Source organism: Saimiri boliviensis, chromosome 13 (assembly GCF_048565385.1).
Source record: "Saimiri boliviensis isolate mSaiBol1 chromosome 13, mSaiBol1.pri, whole genome shotgun sequence".
NCBI classification, from domain to species: domain Eukaryota; kingdom Metazoa; phylum Chordata; class Mammalia; order Primates; family Cebidae; genus Saimiri; species Saimiri boliviensis.
In genome coordinates, this window is record NC_133461.1 from 48,411,489 (window position 1) to 48,428,264 (window position 16,776).

General features: G+C 34.6%; 1 long non-coding RNA gene across 1 annotated transcript in view; it reads left to right on the top strand.

The window, feature by feature from the left end:
• The first annotated feature begins 4,416 nt into the window (after window positions 1-4,416).
• Window positions 4,417-16,776, top strand: part of LOC120361634 (uncharacterized) — a 93,578-nt gene continuing 81,218 nt past the window's right edge. The window contains exons 1-2 of the long non-coding RNA XR_012513360.1: window positions 4,417-4,585; window positions 12,019-12,122. This is a non-coding gene — a long non-coding RNA (uncharacterized LOC120361634). The remainder of the gene's footprint in view (window positions 4,586-12,018; window positions 12,123-16,776) is intronic.

A 16,776-nucleotide genomic window follows, 5' to 3' on the forward strand; every position in this document is an offset into this window, starting at 1 on the left:
CACATACAACCTACTAAGTTTGAAGAGAGAAGAAATCCAAAACCTGAACAGACCAATAACAAGCAACAAGAGCAAAGCCATAATAAATACCCTCCCAGTAAAGAAAATCCTAGATCCCAATGACTTCACTGCTGAATTCTACAAGACATTAAAAAAGAATTAATATCATTTCTACTGAAGCTATTCCAAAAAATATTGGAGGAGGGAATACTTCCAAACGTATTCTGCAAGGCCAGTATTATCCTGATACCAAAACCATACAAAAACACATAAAAACAAAACAAAACAACAACAAACTACAGGCCAATCTCTGATGTATATCATTGCAAAAATCCTCAACAAAATACTAGTGAACTAAATACAATACATTAGAAAGATCATTCATCATGATCAAATAGAATTTATCTCTCTGAGATGTAAGATTTGTTCAATGTACACAAATCAATCAATGTGGTAGGTTATATGAACAGACTAAAAGATAAAAACCATATAATTATTTCAATTGATGCTGAAAAAACGTGATAACATTAAATAACACTTCCTGATAAAAACCTTCAATAAACTGGGTATAGAAGGAATATACCTCAACATAATAAAAGCCATATATGACAGAGCTACAGCTAGTATCATACTAAATGGGGAAAAACTGAAAATCTTTCCTCTAAGATCTGGAACAAAACAAGGAGGGCCACTGTCACTGCTTATTCAACATAATACTGGAACTCCTAGCTAGAGCAATCACATAAGAGAAAATATAAAGGGCATCCACACTGGAAAGAAAGAAGTCAAATTATCCTTGTTTGCAGATGATACAGTCTTATATTTGGAAAAACCTAAATGCTTCATAGGAAAATGATTAGAAGTGATACATTAAGTAAAGTTGCAGGATACAAAATCAACAAACAAAAATCAGTAGTATTTCTATATGCCAATAGTGAACAATGTAAAAGTGAAATAAAAAAGTAATCCCATTTAAAATAGCCAAACATAAATAAATACGTAGGAATTAATCAAAGCAGTGAAAGAACTCTATAATGAAAACAGTAAAACACTGTTGAAAGAAATTGAAGAGGCTATTAAAAAATGGGAACATATTTTATGTTCATGGGTTGGAAGATCAATATTGTTAAAATGTTTACACTACCCAAAGAAATCTACAGATTCAATATGATCCCTATCAAAATAGCAATGATTTTCCTCACAGAAATAGAAAAAAAAAATCCTAAAATTTATATGCAACCACAAAAGAATAGCAACCAGAATAGCCGAAGCTATCCTAAGGAAAAAGAACAAAACTGGATGAATCACATTACCTGGCTTTAAATTATACTACAGAGCTATAGTAAACAAAATAGCATGGTACAAACACATAGACCAATGGACCAGAATAGAGAACCCAGAAACAAATGCACACACCTACACTGAACTCGTTTTTGACAAATGTGCCAAGAACCTACACTGGGGAAAAGAGTTTCTTCAAAGTGGTGTTTGGAAAATTGAATATCCAAATGCATACTAATGAATCTAGACCTTTATCCAACACCATATATAAAAATAAAATCAAAATGAATTAAAGATTTAAATCTAAGATCTCAAACTCTAAAACTACTATAAGGAAACTTTGGGAAAAATTTCCAGGACATAGGTCTGTACAAAGCCTTGTTGAGCAATATCCTACAAGTACAACAACTAAAGCAAAAATGAACAAATGGGATCACATCAAGTTAAAAAGCTTCTGCATGGCAAATGATACAATCAACAAAGTGAAGAAACAACCATGTAATGGGAGAAATATTTGTAAACTACCTATCTCACAGGAATTAATAACTAGACTATATAAGGAGCTCAAACAACTCTATTCTAAAGAGTCTATTAATCTGGTCAAAATGTGGTCTAAATATTTTGAATAGACATTTCTCAAAAGAAGACATACAAATGGCAAACAGGCACATGAAAATGTCCTCAACGTCATTAATCTTCAGAGAAATGCAAGCCAGAGCTATGATAAGATATCATCTCATCTCAGTTAAAATGGCTTATATTCAAAAGTCAGGCAATAGCAAATGCCAGCAAGAATGTGAAGAAAAGGGAATACTTGTACACTGTTGCTGGGAATATAAATGAGTAAAACCACTATAGAGAACAGTTTGGAGATTCCTCAGAAAAACAACAATTAGACCTACCAACAATTAGACCCAGCAATCCAATAGCTGGGTCTATACCTTAAGACAGGAAATCAGATATGTCTGCATTCCTATGTCTGTTGTAGCACTGTTTACGATAGCTACAATTGGACACAACCTAAGTGTCCATCAACAGCTGAATGGATAAAGAAAATGTGGTGCATATACACAGTAGAGTAGTACTATTCAGCCATTAAAAAAGAATGAGAACCAGTCATTTGCAACAACATGGATGAAACTGAGATATCATTATGTTAAGTGAAAGAAACCAGGCATGGAAAGACAAACACCGCATGTTCTCATTTATTTGTGTGATCTAAAAATCAAAACCACTGGACTTGTCAACATAGAGAATAAAAGGATGGTTACCAGAGGCTGGGAGGGGTTATGGTAGTATGGAGAGGAGGTATCGATGGATAATGGGTACAAAAAAATAGAATAAATAATACGCACTGTTTGATAGTACAATAGGGTGACTGTAATCAATAATAGCTTAATTGTATATTTTTAAATAATTAAAAGAGTTTAATTGGATTGTTTGTAACTCAAAGGATAAATGCTTGAGGATATGGATACCCCATTCCCTATTATGTGCTTATTTCACGTGACATGCCTCTATCAAAACATCTCATGTACTCCATAAATGTATATACCTACCATGTACTCACACAAATTTCACACATTTTAAGTATCTTTTTAAAAAATCTTTTTCTCAGCTAATTGAAAGTATAACTGTCAAAAAAATCCCCTATTAGTGCAACAACAAAAGGCAATAAAGACCAATTCAGTAATGTTGGACTGTTAATAAAAAATAAATAAAAAATAAAAAAACTTTTCTTTTTATTTCAGTTTCTTATGGTCTAATGACTTCATATTAGTTTTCCAGTATCTCACTGTTTTAGGAACATCCAAATTAGTAGCTCAGAGCCCTGGAATTCAGACTATTCAATAATGCCAGTGGTGATTCACTCAGAAATGCAGTTCATTCACAGAGAATGTTTAGCAGATTATACAGTAATCCATAGCAACCTTCCTTTCCGGTTCTTCTCTGTCACTTCTAGGTAATATCTATGTGAGTAAATAATACTTTCCTGGAGGAGACCATTTGCTCTACTTGATTTCAGGTTCCTACATTCTTAACATTCCATTGTTTCTACTAACCTTTTGAGAAAATATAGAAAATTTAGCCGTGTCAAGTCCACCAATTGCCACCTAGATGATGGCTTGACAGGAAGTCTAGCAGGTGCCTTGTTCACTGCTGCCTTCCTCAAGTAGGTGCCCACTGCTGGCTCCATGAGTGCTACCTGAATTAATTCAAAGTTATCACTTGATAGGAAAAGAAAATGATTTGATAAATACAATGCTCAGTAGTATCAAACTTTGAATAAGTTCACTTATCTTATTGCCTGGGTGATTATTTAGTTGTTTAAGGGATTTCACCCAATAGAAAGAGTTTGAGTTTCACATAGAAACAGAGTATAACCATGAAATAGTTTAATAATACCTCACAAAGTTATGAATAGTAAATGGAGTAGTATCTGCCAAGTGGCTAAGATATGACACTTAGTAAAATTAGATGTGGTCAGCAAATGTTTATGCTCACTGTTAATATTTAGTGTAGTTGAGGTTGTTTATAATGCCACTAAGGGTAAAAATTAATATATCCTGTTCAGTCTGACCTAGCAACTCAATAAAGTGCACCCCCCAAAAAAATGTAGAATAGAAATGATATATCCTTACTGATTCTAGTGAGCATAATAGAGATGTTTATCTTAGAGAGTTGATTAGCAAAAAGCATAATTGCAACTGAAGTTTGTGTTTAAATCCACAATCATTATGCAGCAGCATGGACAGCAGCAATCCTGAACTATAACCCGCTCCTGGACCTGCTTCTCCTGTATCTCATCATACTTTTTATATTCCAATTTTTTCATCTAAAACTTTCAATTATGGGTATTACAGTTTTGACAGTAGTTCTTTGTATCAACTAGATCATCTGCTGCTATCTTTGAGAAGATGCTGAAGAATGAAAAGTGGTTGCTGTCTTACTCTTAAGAGAGAGCATATTTGCACTTTAATAGTGTTCTGCTGTTGGCTTGAGTCATTCATGAGTGACTCAGGATCCAGGATCTCATACTCCCACTTTGCCTTCTCTGACTCATTCTTTCCCAAAGGAAGATTCATTTATCCTGTGAGTAAAACTCTCTTCCCTAGGTTCTTCTCTTCCTGGAATCCTTAACCATATATTTACCACGCTGTCATGAAGTCATCTTAAAAGGTATGTTTTGCACTGCAGGAGTTACCCATGGATTCTGGATGCAGAAGGATCATTGCGGACAAGCGATGGAGAAGAAGTAGAAACATGGTTCCAGTCTGAGGCTGAGTTGCATCTTCCAATCCAGGTTTTATTGTTTTTTTAAAACTTAATTTTTTGATACTCATTTGACTCTTGTGCTTGTTTCTCAATTGCTTCTGGACATGGAGAGGAAAAGAGTAAGATGATTAGCGAAATTATTCACGTAAATTTCTTAAACCCCACAGTAAACAACCTAGGTCTTTGAATTCATGAGAGACCATTCTATGACTCTCCAGGCAAATGATAATTTGGGAAAGAAAAAACAAAACCAACTTGAATGTGGAAATATAATCACTTATAACAGAAAAGCTGATGATTATTCAGAAATATAGTCATCCACATCTTTGGCAAGAAAGGTATATCAGAAGTTGGGCATCCACTATTCTTCTAGTAACAGCTAACTCCCAGAGTAACAAGCAGATATAGATGGTCGATTCCTTTGTTAGTCACTAGTAATTCCAGCTTTGAAAACAAGGCTGTTGCTTGTTACTTTTTCATTTTTCTATTACTCATAGTGTTTCTGACAGGAGGCTGAGCTGAAGGTGTCAATGTGAGAGTTGAACATTTAGCATTGAGGTTTTTTGCTCTATCCTCTAACGCTTCTAATTTTTATTTACTTTTTTTGGCAAACATGTCTGCTTCCTCATAAAGATCCAGCCTCTGAAAATAATTTTATACTTATTAATTAGTTGAAATGAATAGTCAAATTCTGTTTTTAAAACAGAAGTCTCATGCATTCTTCAAATTGAAAAGCAGGTTCAAGAGTAGAGAAAACACTTTCTTTTTGTAGCAGAAAGCATTTTATTTGATTCACAATGAATAAGGTTTCTCCTATCTGACAGCTACACATGCTGGGCTTAACAGCAGTACACAGGTGTACTTGGAGAGAGAGAAGATTATATTTTGGAATATTATAGGATGTTAGCCTTTATTATTATTATTTTAATATTCCTTAAAGTTGTAAAATGGTTAACTATCTAAATCGACCTTTAAGGGATTTTGATTCCTGAACAATTCTATATGTCCACTAATGTTTCTCCCCCTTCTCTTATTTTTACTTCATGAGAAAATGATGGAATTTAACTTTAAGTGGTGGATAAATGGGTTAACATTTTTGGTAATTCTCTCTTCTGGTTCAAAAGAAGAAATAGTTCTGTCATTCCTTTACTTGAAAACTTTTTTTTTTTTTTTTAGAAATAAAATTTATTTGGAAGTTTTTTATTTATTGAGGACAGTAACATAAAAGTGTTACTTTTATTTTGCTATGACAATGCTCTTTGAATAACCCTGCACATATAACATTTCAAATGGGTAAGAGTATATCTTTTGGATAATGTCCAAGATATGGAATTATTGGGTTGAAGAGTAGATGCATTTATACATTTATATGTTGCGACATTCTAACCATAGCAATAGCGTCTCTTAAACTCCCCCCAGCACTGCAACTCAGCAAATTAGGAAAATTGAATTTTTGCCAAATAGAAAGGTAAAAGAATGAGCAAAGGCTCAGTTTGTGTTTTTCTAATTACAAACAAAGTAGAATATTTTGTTAATCTTTACAGTTCACATTAATTCCTTTTCTATAAACAGTGTCTTTATTGTGTGACATAGTTCTCTATGACTACATTGGTCTTTTCCTTATCTGTTCATAGGAGCTCTGTATGTATTAAGAATATAGTTATTTGTTCTATGAGTAGTGGATAGTTTTCTGGATTATCATTATTTTAGCTTTGTTTTTTTGTGGTATGGATTTATTTTTATGGAATTGAATTTAAAATTTTTTTAAAAATATTTTGTGTATTTGAATTTGAAATAGTGTAAGAAAGTCTCCTTCAATGTGAGGTGATAAAATAATTCTGTATTTTCTTCAGATATATTTATGTCCTTATTTTAGATCTTTGAATGTTGTAGCTAGTTGGACTATATCCTGATAGTTGAAGTGATGTATTAATGCTAATTAATATTCTTATCACATCATTATCTACTTGTTCCCTGATCATTTATTACCTAATCTGTTTGTAAAGTGTGTTTATTTCTGAGTTTTCTATTGTTCCCCAATGCACATTTTCTTCATGTGCCAGTAGTATACACTAAAAGAGTTACTGAAAGCATTGAAAATCTTGATGGGCTAGTTTATCTTCTGTGCTTTTTTCCTAAGTTTTCTTGTTGTACTCTTATTTGTTTTTAGAGTTTAGATTGATTTAGCTTGTCTACTTCCATTGTCTTTTCAAAAAGGACTTGTGTGTTTGCATTTGATTCGTATTTATTATCATACATATTACTTTAGAAAAAACATTCAATAGAGTAAATGTTCAAAACCTGGCTCACTCCAACCTCTTTGCATCTTAGCCCTCTCATAAATGTGACTCATTCTTCATATATTATATAATATATAACAAATATATTCAAAAGTTTGCTTTGACCATGGTTGTTTCCTTGTTCAACCAACATTAATGAAGACAGTTGGCTAATCACAGTACTTCTTAGCTAGCTACGTGGGCTACCAAATGCTGCACAAATCACTGAATTTTTCTGTCTTCTTTGCCCATATTTTCCACCCTGGACAAATGTCTTACCCTATGTCTGACATGCACCACTTTAGGTCCAAATCACATCTGCACTGACCACCTCAAATAAGTGTTTACTCTTTCCTTTGAAATCTGCTTTTACTTCCTCTGTGTGTCAATCATTTGCCTCCAGCCTTTGACTTCAAGGCTAATTACCATATTACCATTTTATATGTAGCGTCTTCTTTTTTTTTTCTTTTTTGAGATAGAGTCTTGTTCTATCATCTAGCAGGCTGGAGTGCAGTGGTGCAATCTTGACTTACTGCAACCTCCACCTCCTGAATTCGAGTGATTCTCTTGCCTCAGACTCCTAAGTAGCTGGGATTCCAGGCACCTGCCACCATACTTGGCTAATTTTTGCATTTTTAGTAGAGATGGAGATTCACTATGTTGTCCAGGCTGGTCTCAAACTCCTGACCTCAAGTGATCCACCTGCCTCAGTGTCCCAAAGTGCTGGGATTACAGGTGTGAGTCACCGTGCTTAGCGGTATCTTCTTAATTAGGTCAGGAATCCTTTAAAGAAAGGCACTAATGCATAACGTTTTCATATTCCTTTAGACAAGAATACATGGCACAGGGAGTGGGGAGAGGGTGCATATATATCCACTCTTTTTGCATTAGTTTCTCAGGATTCTTTATCTCCTCTAAGTGCTTGTCCTCAGCAATTCAACATAAAAAGCTCACCTCCTTCTATTCTAAATAATGAATTAAATATTTGACTCTGTTCCAATAAGCAGACAGTTCTTTTTTTGTGTGTGCAGCAAGACAATATTCACAATCCTGCCGTTTGTCATTAATCCAGTTTTTAATCATGAACAGAACTTTCTTTCTCCTTCTGTTGCCAAGAATTTACAGCTTCTTGCGAATTGACATGCAACAAAAAATGGATTTGTCCAGGGGCAGAAGCTAACTCTGTGGTCTCCGGAAAAGCTGGACTGTAGATAGGCCAGATGGCAAAAAAGCTTCTTGTGTGTTCTCTAAATGTAGGTACAGATTCCCACTATCAGGTGATACTCAGGATAAAAATATCTCTTTTAAGAGGCATTGAAAATCTAAATTGAGTACATCTGGCAAACCTCCTTTATTTACTCTTTGTTAAGCATCATAAAGTATCCTTTCAAGGAAGAGAGGGAATGATTTACATTTGCAAAGCCTAGGCTGATTTATTCCTAAAGAATTTTGCTCACCCAGATGATTTGTGTTCCACCTTCCAAGATCTCTCAAACTAGTTTTCCAGGTGCAGAGGTGAGAGTTGCCAGTGTATAATTTTTCGATTACCCTTCACTCCCTTCTGCAAGATTTTCAACACTTTGGCTGTTGTCCAATCTCCAGCTATAGTCTCTGTTTGAAAGGATAAATTACATTTTTTTGTAATTATGTAGAAATAAAAACACATTTTACCAGTGAAGATGCCAAATCTGCCAACTATTTTAAAACATCTTTATTCTCATGCACCCGAAACTAAAATAAGTTCTATTTCAAATTAGATCCCTTTTGCAGAGTTTTATCAGCTTACAATGAATCTTAAAAACAAGTACCCTAAATTTAAAATATTTTGAATTTGATCATGTAATTAATGATCATTTTAAGAAAGGTGTAGCAGAATAATTGTTTTAGACACCAGACAAGACCAGGAACTAATAAGATAACAGTTATTCTGTAGGGACTTCTCCTTGATCTTTAATCTTTAACTTACAAAGACATTGAAATAGGGCTCACATCTATGATTCTCTACTTAATCAATTATGAAATACATGATTCCTAAAAGGTTTTAATTAATTTTTACAATATCAATAGGAGGTAAGCATTACCCATGTAGAAAAAATTCTTGAAGAAGAGTTGCTAAACTATGAACCATTGAAGCATTAGGTAGTCAGAGAAACAGCAATATTTGGGATCTTATCTATAAACTCCAGCTGTATGGTTCTTCTACTTAGAGATGTCCTGCATTCATTATTTAATTACTTAACATCAATGCATTAATACATTTGATCAATAAAATAATTAAATTTTATCTCAGGAGCATTTGGGTAGAGCATGGACCAGCATGCTTGAAATGGCATTAAGGATGATAACTTTGCATTAAAATTTAAATCTCTCCTTAAATTTATCCAGGAAAATAATGTTGTTGTTTCTGTGTGAAGCCGTTGAAAGAAATCTAATTGAAGAAAATTATTACTAGAAGGGAAATGAAAGCCAATAATAAATTAATATCACACAAGTAATAATAAATGATAAATAATCAATAGTAGTCAATTAACAGCAAAATAAACAATGGCATTCCCATAAGAGAGGTAAATGAACACTAAGCCTTATTAAATTTCATTGATCAGTGTGTAAATATGTCCCTAGACCAAATGCATTTGAGCAAGTGCATTAGCTTCCCCCAAGCAAAATGCCCAAATCCATGACCTTGCATTTTAAATAGTTTACTAAATTGGATACGGAGAGAGAACAACTGGAATTAGCTATCACTTTCTGAATGTTCTTACACAAACCTGTGTGTAGATATCAATATCCTAGCGTTTTTCATCCTGCAATTATTTCTTTTCTTTGATTTTTATTGCAATAATACATACATTTTTTTAAAAAACTAAATACTACCAAAGGGTGTGCAATAAAGTTAACATAAACACCTCAGTCTTCCTCACACACAGTTCCCCTATTCAGACAAAATAATTTACAAAGATTTTTATATTTAATTTGTCCAATGGATTCCCTGAGATTTATAAACAGTAACACACCCACAAAAAGTAAATAGTAAACTTTCTTTCAGATTTTTAAAATTTACCCATTATGTATTGATATCTCACTCTAAAAGGCCAGGCTTTTAGCTTACCACTCATGTATCCACTCTCCACTTGCAATAATTATCCCATAATTCTCAATACCTATCTCTATTGTTCCCATCTGCAAATTCAAGTGACTATTTATGGTCCATAAACCTTAATTTTTATGTCTTGAAGCCAACTTTCTAAAATAAGGGCATTGGTGCACCCATTTCCTCCAACTTATCTTTATTAACTCACTGTGTCATTGCTTTCATATTCTTCTCTTAAGGCAAAGTTAATTGTTTTATAATTATAGAAGTATAGTGCAAATATAAATTAAAGTTTAGGACAGGCCCAGGTAGTATATTGATTAACTCTTCTCCTTTGTGATATATTGATATGTTTATATTCAATTATAGTTTCTTCTGATCTAAACTAGACAATAGGTCAATTACTAAGTGACATATCAGTGCTTCTCTATTTTTTCTCTTATATTTATTTCCTGAACTTCACATTTTCCTTTCTTATTTAATTTGCTGGAATGTGACCACAATTCATTTCTTAAAGAAGACTTTTTGCCAAGCATACTTCCTGAGTTCTTTCAGATTTCAAAATAGTTTATTATTTCCTAACATTTTAACTGAAAGTATGCATGAGTATGTAAGTCTACATCAAAAATCTTTTCTGCTAAGAATTTTGAAAGCATGTTTCCATTTTTATGTAAAATGCTAAGTTAATGATAGTCTGATTATATGTCATTTATAGGTGATTTTAAGATTTTTTTATGTTTCACAATGATGTGCCTAAATATTTGAAGGTATACTGCATGGAAAGCCTTTTAAATTAGGTTGGTTACCTCTTTAACTTTTAAGGAATTTTTGGTACTGTATTTTTTTATCATTTCACCTTTGCTCTCTTCATGCTTTTTACCAATAACTTCTTAGCCAAATGTTAGCCATCCTGAACTGATGTTATTTTTTCTCTTCCATATTCCTTTTTTACTGTAGTCATATCAAATGAGCAATTAACTTCGTATTTATTTTCCAACATTCCCATTAAATATGTTATTTCAATGATGACTTTAACTTCCAAGATTTTTTCCTCATTAACTTACCTCCCTTCCTCCCTCTCTTCCTTCCTTCTTTCATTCCTTCTTTCTTCTCGTTCTCTCTCTCTTTTCTTCCTTCCTTCCTTCCTTCCTTCCTTCTTCTCTCTCTCTCTCTTTCTTTCTTATGGCCAAAACCTCAAATTCACCTAGGAGATTTTTAAAAATTATTTTGGTTTCCCAAATTATTCTTATTTACTCAGTGTTAATTTTTACTTAATACATCTTCTTCATTCTATTTCATGTTGCAATACCTTTATGAACTTACAGTGAGTCATGGTAGCCAAACTGTGCTAACCTACCCTGTGTTAGCCAGACAGACTCCATTTTGCTGAGAGTCAGACAAACTCTATCTTAACCTCTGCCTCACCACCCCCACCATTTCTTTTTTGAGTGCATATCTTGGTCATGCCCCTGTGCTGGGTCATGTTGTACTTAGAATAGAAACATATAACCATGGTAACCATATCCTGCTTGACAAGCCCACTTGCTATTGTGAATACCCCCTTAATTGACTGTATGGAAAGTACCAAATGCCCCTGCTTAGTAACCAGGAATCATGGGAGCCACTTGTATATACCCTCCTTAGTTAATCAACAATCATGGGAGCCTCCTGCCTCCTAGTTACCAGCCTCCTCCCTTAACCTGCTTGTTCTGCTTCTGTAAAATTCCACTTCAGCTAGGCTCCCCCTCCCATTTCTTAAGCAAGGTATAAAAAAAAAAAATCAATCCCCTTCCTTGAGGCCAAAGATTTTGAGTGTGAGCTGACTCTCAGTCGCTGGCAATAAAGGACTCACAATCAGATTTCAGAGTGTGGCGCTTTCCTAACAACTTGCTCGGATGTAACAAAACCATACGTAACAATAAGGGCCTAAGAAGATTGATACAGAAACTGCATTCAGCAGAAAATACTCTAGAGAAAGAAATCATAGGGGTGGATCTTGAGATGCAGAGCCCTACCTAACATGACAAGAAAGGATGAAGAAGATTTCACTCTGGGTCTGTTACTTAAACTAATCAACCTTATTTTCCTCAGATGGCTTTGTCACACTTGTGTTCGTACCTGGGTAAAGGGCCTCAATGTCGAGCACTGAGCATAAGGAGTTGGAGAAAGAAACATGGGTGATTTACATCTGCCAGGTAAGTCCTACGTTAATTGTCTTGTCTTAGTCCTATTTATTCCTTACACCCATCAAAGCACTGACATTTCTTAGTCTGCATCCTCTTTGGGAGTTCTGCTGAAGTCTGCTTTTCATTAGCTACTACTTCCTCTTCAAATGTTCTAGACCCTGTCTTTCTGTTCATTATTAATGACTCATCCATTCATCTCTTTTTGTTTATCAGAAATGTGTTTAAACCTGTCTTTTATTAATGCCTCTCCCCCAGTGCTCTTAGCTGTTAATTTATTTATTTACCTTCTTTACCTTTATTATACATGCATGTTAGGACTTGAAAAAGTGGAGGTAGGTACCAGTGCTTTATCTACCATCTTGCCCTGACGAATCCACCTCTCACATGAAACAGTGAGTTACTGAAAGACAGCAGTTGTGCTTTTTTGTCTTTGTATTCCTAGTTCTTATCATGGGGCCTGGAATATGTTACATGTTCAAAAAGTGGGTGATATAAAAGAAAACAAAGTTAATTCTATCCTAGGCAGATGTGCGGTAGCTAAAGGTCATTGCATTTTCACTGTACAATTCTTGCAGAAAGCAAGGCTATGCTGTGTGAAGCAAAATGTTGCAAGAAAGTCTGCCATCATTTCAAATCCTTCATGTGATAATTTCTGAATTAAAGTGTTATTATAATGAGGAAATGGCAAATTTTCTTAATAAGGAAAATAGTAAAACCATGAGCCTGTGAAATTAATAAGACTTTATAAATGAAATATATTTACAATGAAAATTTCATGCAAGGGAAATATTTAAATTACATGAAATCCTTGCACAGAACAGCAATGATAAATATATATGAATTTACTGACATGTAGTCATCAAATACTCATATCTGTGCATCATATAAAACACTTATATACAATTACATTTATCACCAATGCAGGCAGTTGATAGCCCAGTAACTCATTCTATGTCATTGATTCAGAACAATGATCTTTAAATATTACCAACACGGTAGCTCTGGAGGGGTATTAAATAAATAACATTATTATAACTTCCAAGTGTTTATGGGGAACATGCAATTTAATTCAACATCATAGTGAAATGTTGTCTTTTTAAAAAGACAAAGTAAACCAAAGCAGTATGTTTTCTTTTTAAAAACTCAGTGAACAGTGTTTTAAATGCCATTTCATATCTGACTTACATAAAAGTGAGAAAAGATAAATTTCTACTTAAAAGTCAACTGACACCCTGATGCTATACAATTACTACCCCGTTACACTAGTTTTTCAGATAAGGAAATAGGGTCCTAAGTACAGTTTAATGTGCACTCAATACTACAAAGTTATTTACAGTTTTAGAACTAGAAATAAGGACACCTGGATTCTAGTTCAATCTACTACTTTTTATATTACACAGTCTGTAGCCCATATGTGGAAAAATTGTGGGGAAGCAGGAAACCATCTGAAAGGTAATGACTTAAGTAGACCTATGCTTTAAAAGACTGGTCTTCAGGTCCAAAGAAAACAGGGATGATTCTTTACAAACCACGTCCATAAAGAATTCCAGAGAACAAAGCAGTTTAAGACAACCTGGGCCTTAAAGAAGGAAACTAGAGATGCTGTTTGGTTAATTCTCAATAGTTTCTGAATGACTGAATATGGATTGCTGTCAGTTAGGGCTGGTGTCATCTTTCTGAAGGACCCGTCCATGTTGATCTCCACAAAGCACTTCTACTGCCCCATACTGACATGAATACACTTTAAGAACTGTACCTTCTTGGGTAAGAAGAAACACTTGGCAGCACAGATGGCATTGTCATCACATAGTCTTCCCAAGAGTTAGGAGTTGAGAAAATGATCTAACATGTGAACAATGGATGAGCAGATGGTATCAATAAACAGCCTCTCAATTCCCGGATAATGGAATTGCATGTCAGAATTATGAGCTCATAGCTGGGGTGAAGTTCACCTTATGAGAAAAAGAAAAATTATGTTTACTAGAGCCTGCAGTACCTGCTCAGAGGGCTTTGTTCTACATATAGATCGATGAGGGAGAAAAAGGTAATAAATGTCAGACAATGACTAGCGAATGAGCAAAGCACAAACAAAAGGAGAATGAATGGTTTAGATGATGTCACACATCATCACAAAATGTCTGGCTGGGGTTATCCGGTTGCCCCTCTGGCCACTTGCCCAGGAATGTACCTTGGCAACTATGTACTCATTTTGTTCTGAGGCTTTTGTGGTCTTGTAAAAACATTTGAAACAGTAGTCTGAAAAATGAAATGTGATTAATAAAAGATCAACTGTTATTGGTTTCCATATGGGATATGTCTAGGCATTAGACTGGTATCTTCTGTAACAAGAGGATTCTACTCAGACATTATAATACATTTTCTGAGGCTCAGTCTCAGTAAGCTGTAAGTAGAATGTACTGTCTTAAACATAAACGTAAATCTTTTCCTAAATATTTGCTTTAAGGAGCATATTGTCAGTAGATGCAGAGTAGTATGAAGACCCAAGCATTTGCTGGATAATCTCTGCCTAGGCTTTCCAGCACAGGGTCTCCTATCAGATAGTGACGCACATCAGTGAAACAAAGGGCAAGGACAGGGACGTCTGTCTGTCTGACCTTACAGAGGAGCTGCCCTTTGGATGACTATAATGTCTAAATATTTTAAGCCCTATATCTGGGTTTCCTGAGTTTTTAGCTCTGCCTGCAATTGTCTCTGCTTGGAAGAGTAATAATTAGTTCTGTAGTTCTTTAATATTCACATACGTAATTATTGCTTTGCATTCATTGAGCTGTGAACATTTCTGTCTTCTACTTTAGAGATACAGGATTGGAAAAATAAATGAATTTCATCCAAAGAGAACTAGCACAAACATACACATATACACAGAGTGCACACAAAAAGTAATGTTAGCCGGGCGCGGTGGCTCAAGCCTGTAATCCAAGCACTTTGGGAGGCCGAGGCGGGTGGATCACGAGGTCAAGAGATCGAAACCATCCTGGTCAACGTGGTGAAACCCCGTCTCTACTAAAAAAAAAAAAAAAAATACAAAAAACTAGCTGGGCGTGGTGGCGCGTGCCTGTAATCCCAGCTACTCGGGAGGCTGAGGCAGGAGAATTGCCTGAACCCAGGAGGCGGAGGTTGCGGTGAGCCGAGATCGCGCCATTGCACTCCAGCCTGGGTAACAAGAGCGAAACTCCGTCTCAAAAAAAAAAAAAAAAAGTAATCTTAAAGAGGCTAGAAACGGGATGGTTTGGGGTTCCTGCTATGGAGTAGAGAGCAACCGGTGCCAGAGATTCAAAACTGTTCAGTGGATGTCATTACTCTGTCATAAAGAGTAATTCCATCAGGAAAATTGACATGCATTAATGTATTGTTGGTGCAACAGCTGAGAGGATGTAAAGACATAGAAAAAGTGGATATTGCAGATAAAAGGATGTTAACATGACATAATTTTTAAGAGGGCTGAGGAGAAGGATTGATGAGATACTTATATTGCTCTAAATTTTACAGATAATGATGTCCACAAAAAAGAGTTTGGTGAAATAATTTTAAATTTTGGTGAGCACAGACTATCAATGCCACAAGAAATGGGTAATTTTCTGTGAAAATTTGGCTAGGCTGTGATCCCCAAGTGTTTGTTCAGACAGCAATCTGCTTGTCCCTGCGAAGGTATTTTTAGATAAGATTAACATATAAATCAGTAGACTTTGAGTAAAGCAGGTGACCCTCAATAATGTGAGTGGGTCTCAAATTTATTTTAAGTTGAAGGCCTTAAGAGAGAAAAATTAAGGTCATCCGTGAAAGAGGAAATTTTTCTGCCTGATCACTTTTAGACTCAAGCTGCAATATAAGCTCTTCCTTGAGTCTCCAACCTGACAGGTTGTCCTAGAGCTAAGAGCTTCTTTATCTATCTCTCTCTCTCTGTACACACACACACACACACACACACACACACACACACACACACACACACATCTTATTAGTTCTGTTTCTCTGGAGAACTCAGAGTAATGTACTTCCTCAGTAATTATTGTAATGTTCTGGATTCTGTTACTTTACTATCAGTATTATAATTGCAAAAAAGAAGAAGAAAATTTTATTAACCATTTCAGACACTAAGTGTTCAGACATTTTGGATAAAAGAAAATGCAATCTATATGTTTCAGACTCACTTGCTGTTATTTAGAACATTTATATTGGAGATGGTTTAATATTTCTGTATATGTATTTTTCTTGAAAACAAGCAAAATAAAAAGTAGATTTTCTACTATATCCATATGCAGAGCATAAAATCTGTTTCTACCTCAAGATTTTTCAAAATATCCTTGGATTGCAATGTTGACAAAACCGTCTCTTAATGCTAAAAACAAAACAAAACTAACTGCTGGCAATAATACCTTTGCACTATAAAATATACTGAGTCTGAATTAGGTCAACAGGAAAAAAATTGATTGTCAAAAGCTGCATATGAAAAAATATTTCATTAAATGCATTTGATATGAATACATAACTGTAAAAGGTATATATTTCTAATGTACACTTGTGATATAGAGAAATCTGAAGCCAAGCTATAATCTTTTCCACAAAATAACTTATTATTTAAAAGAAAAGCTTCCTATTTTTCTCTTACCATTCAAACAATATACTGAATGTAGGCCTCCAA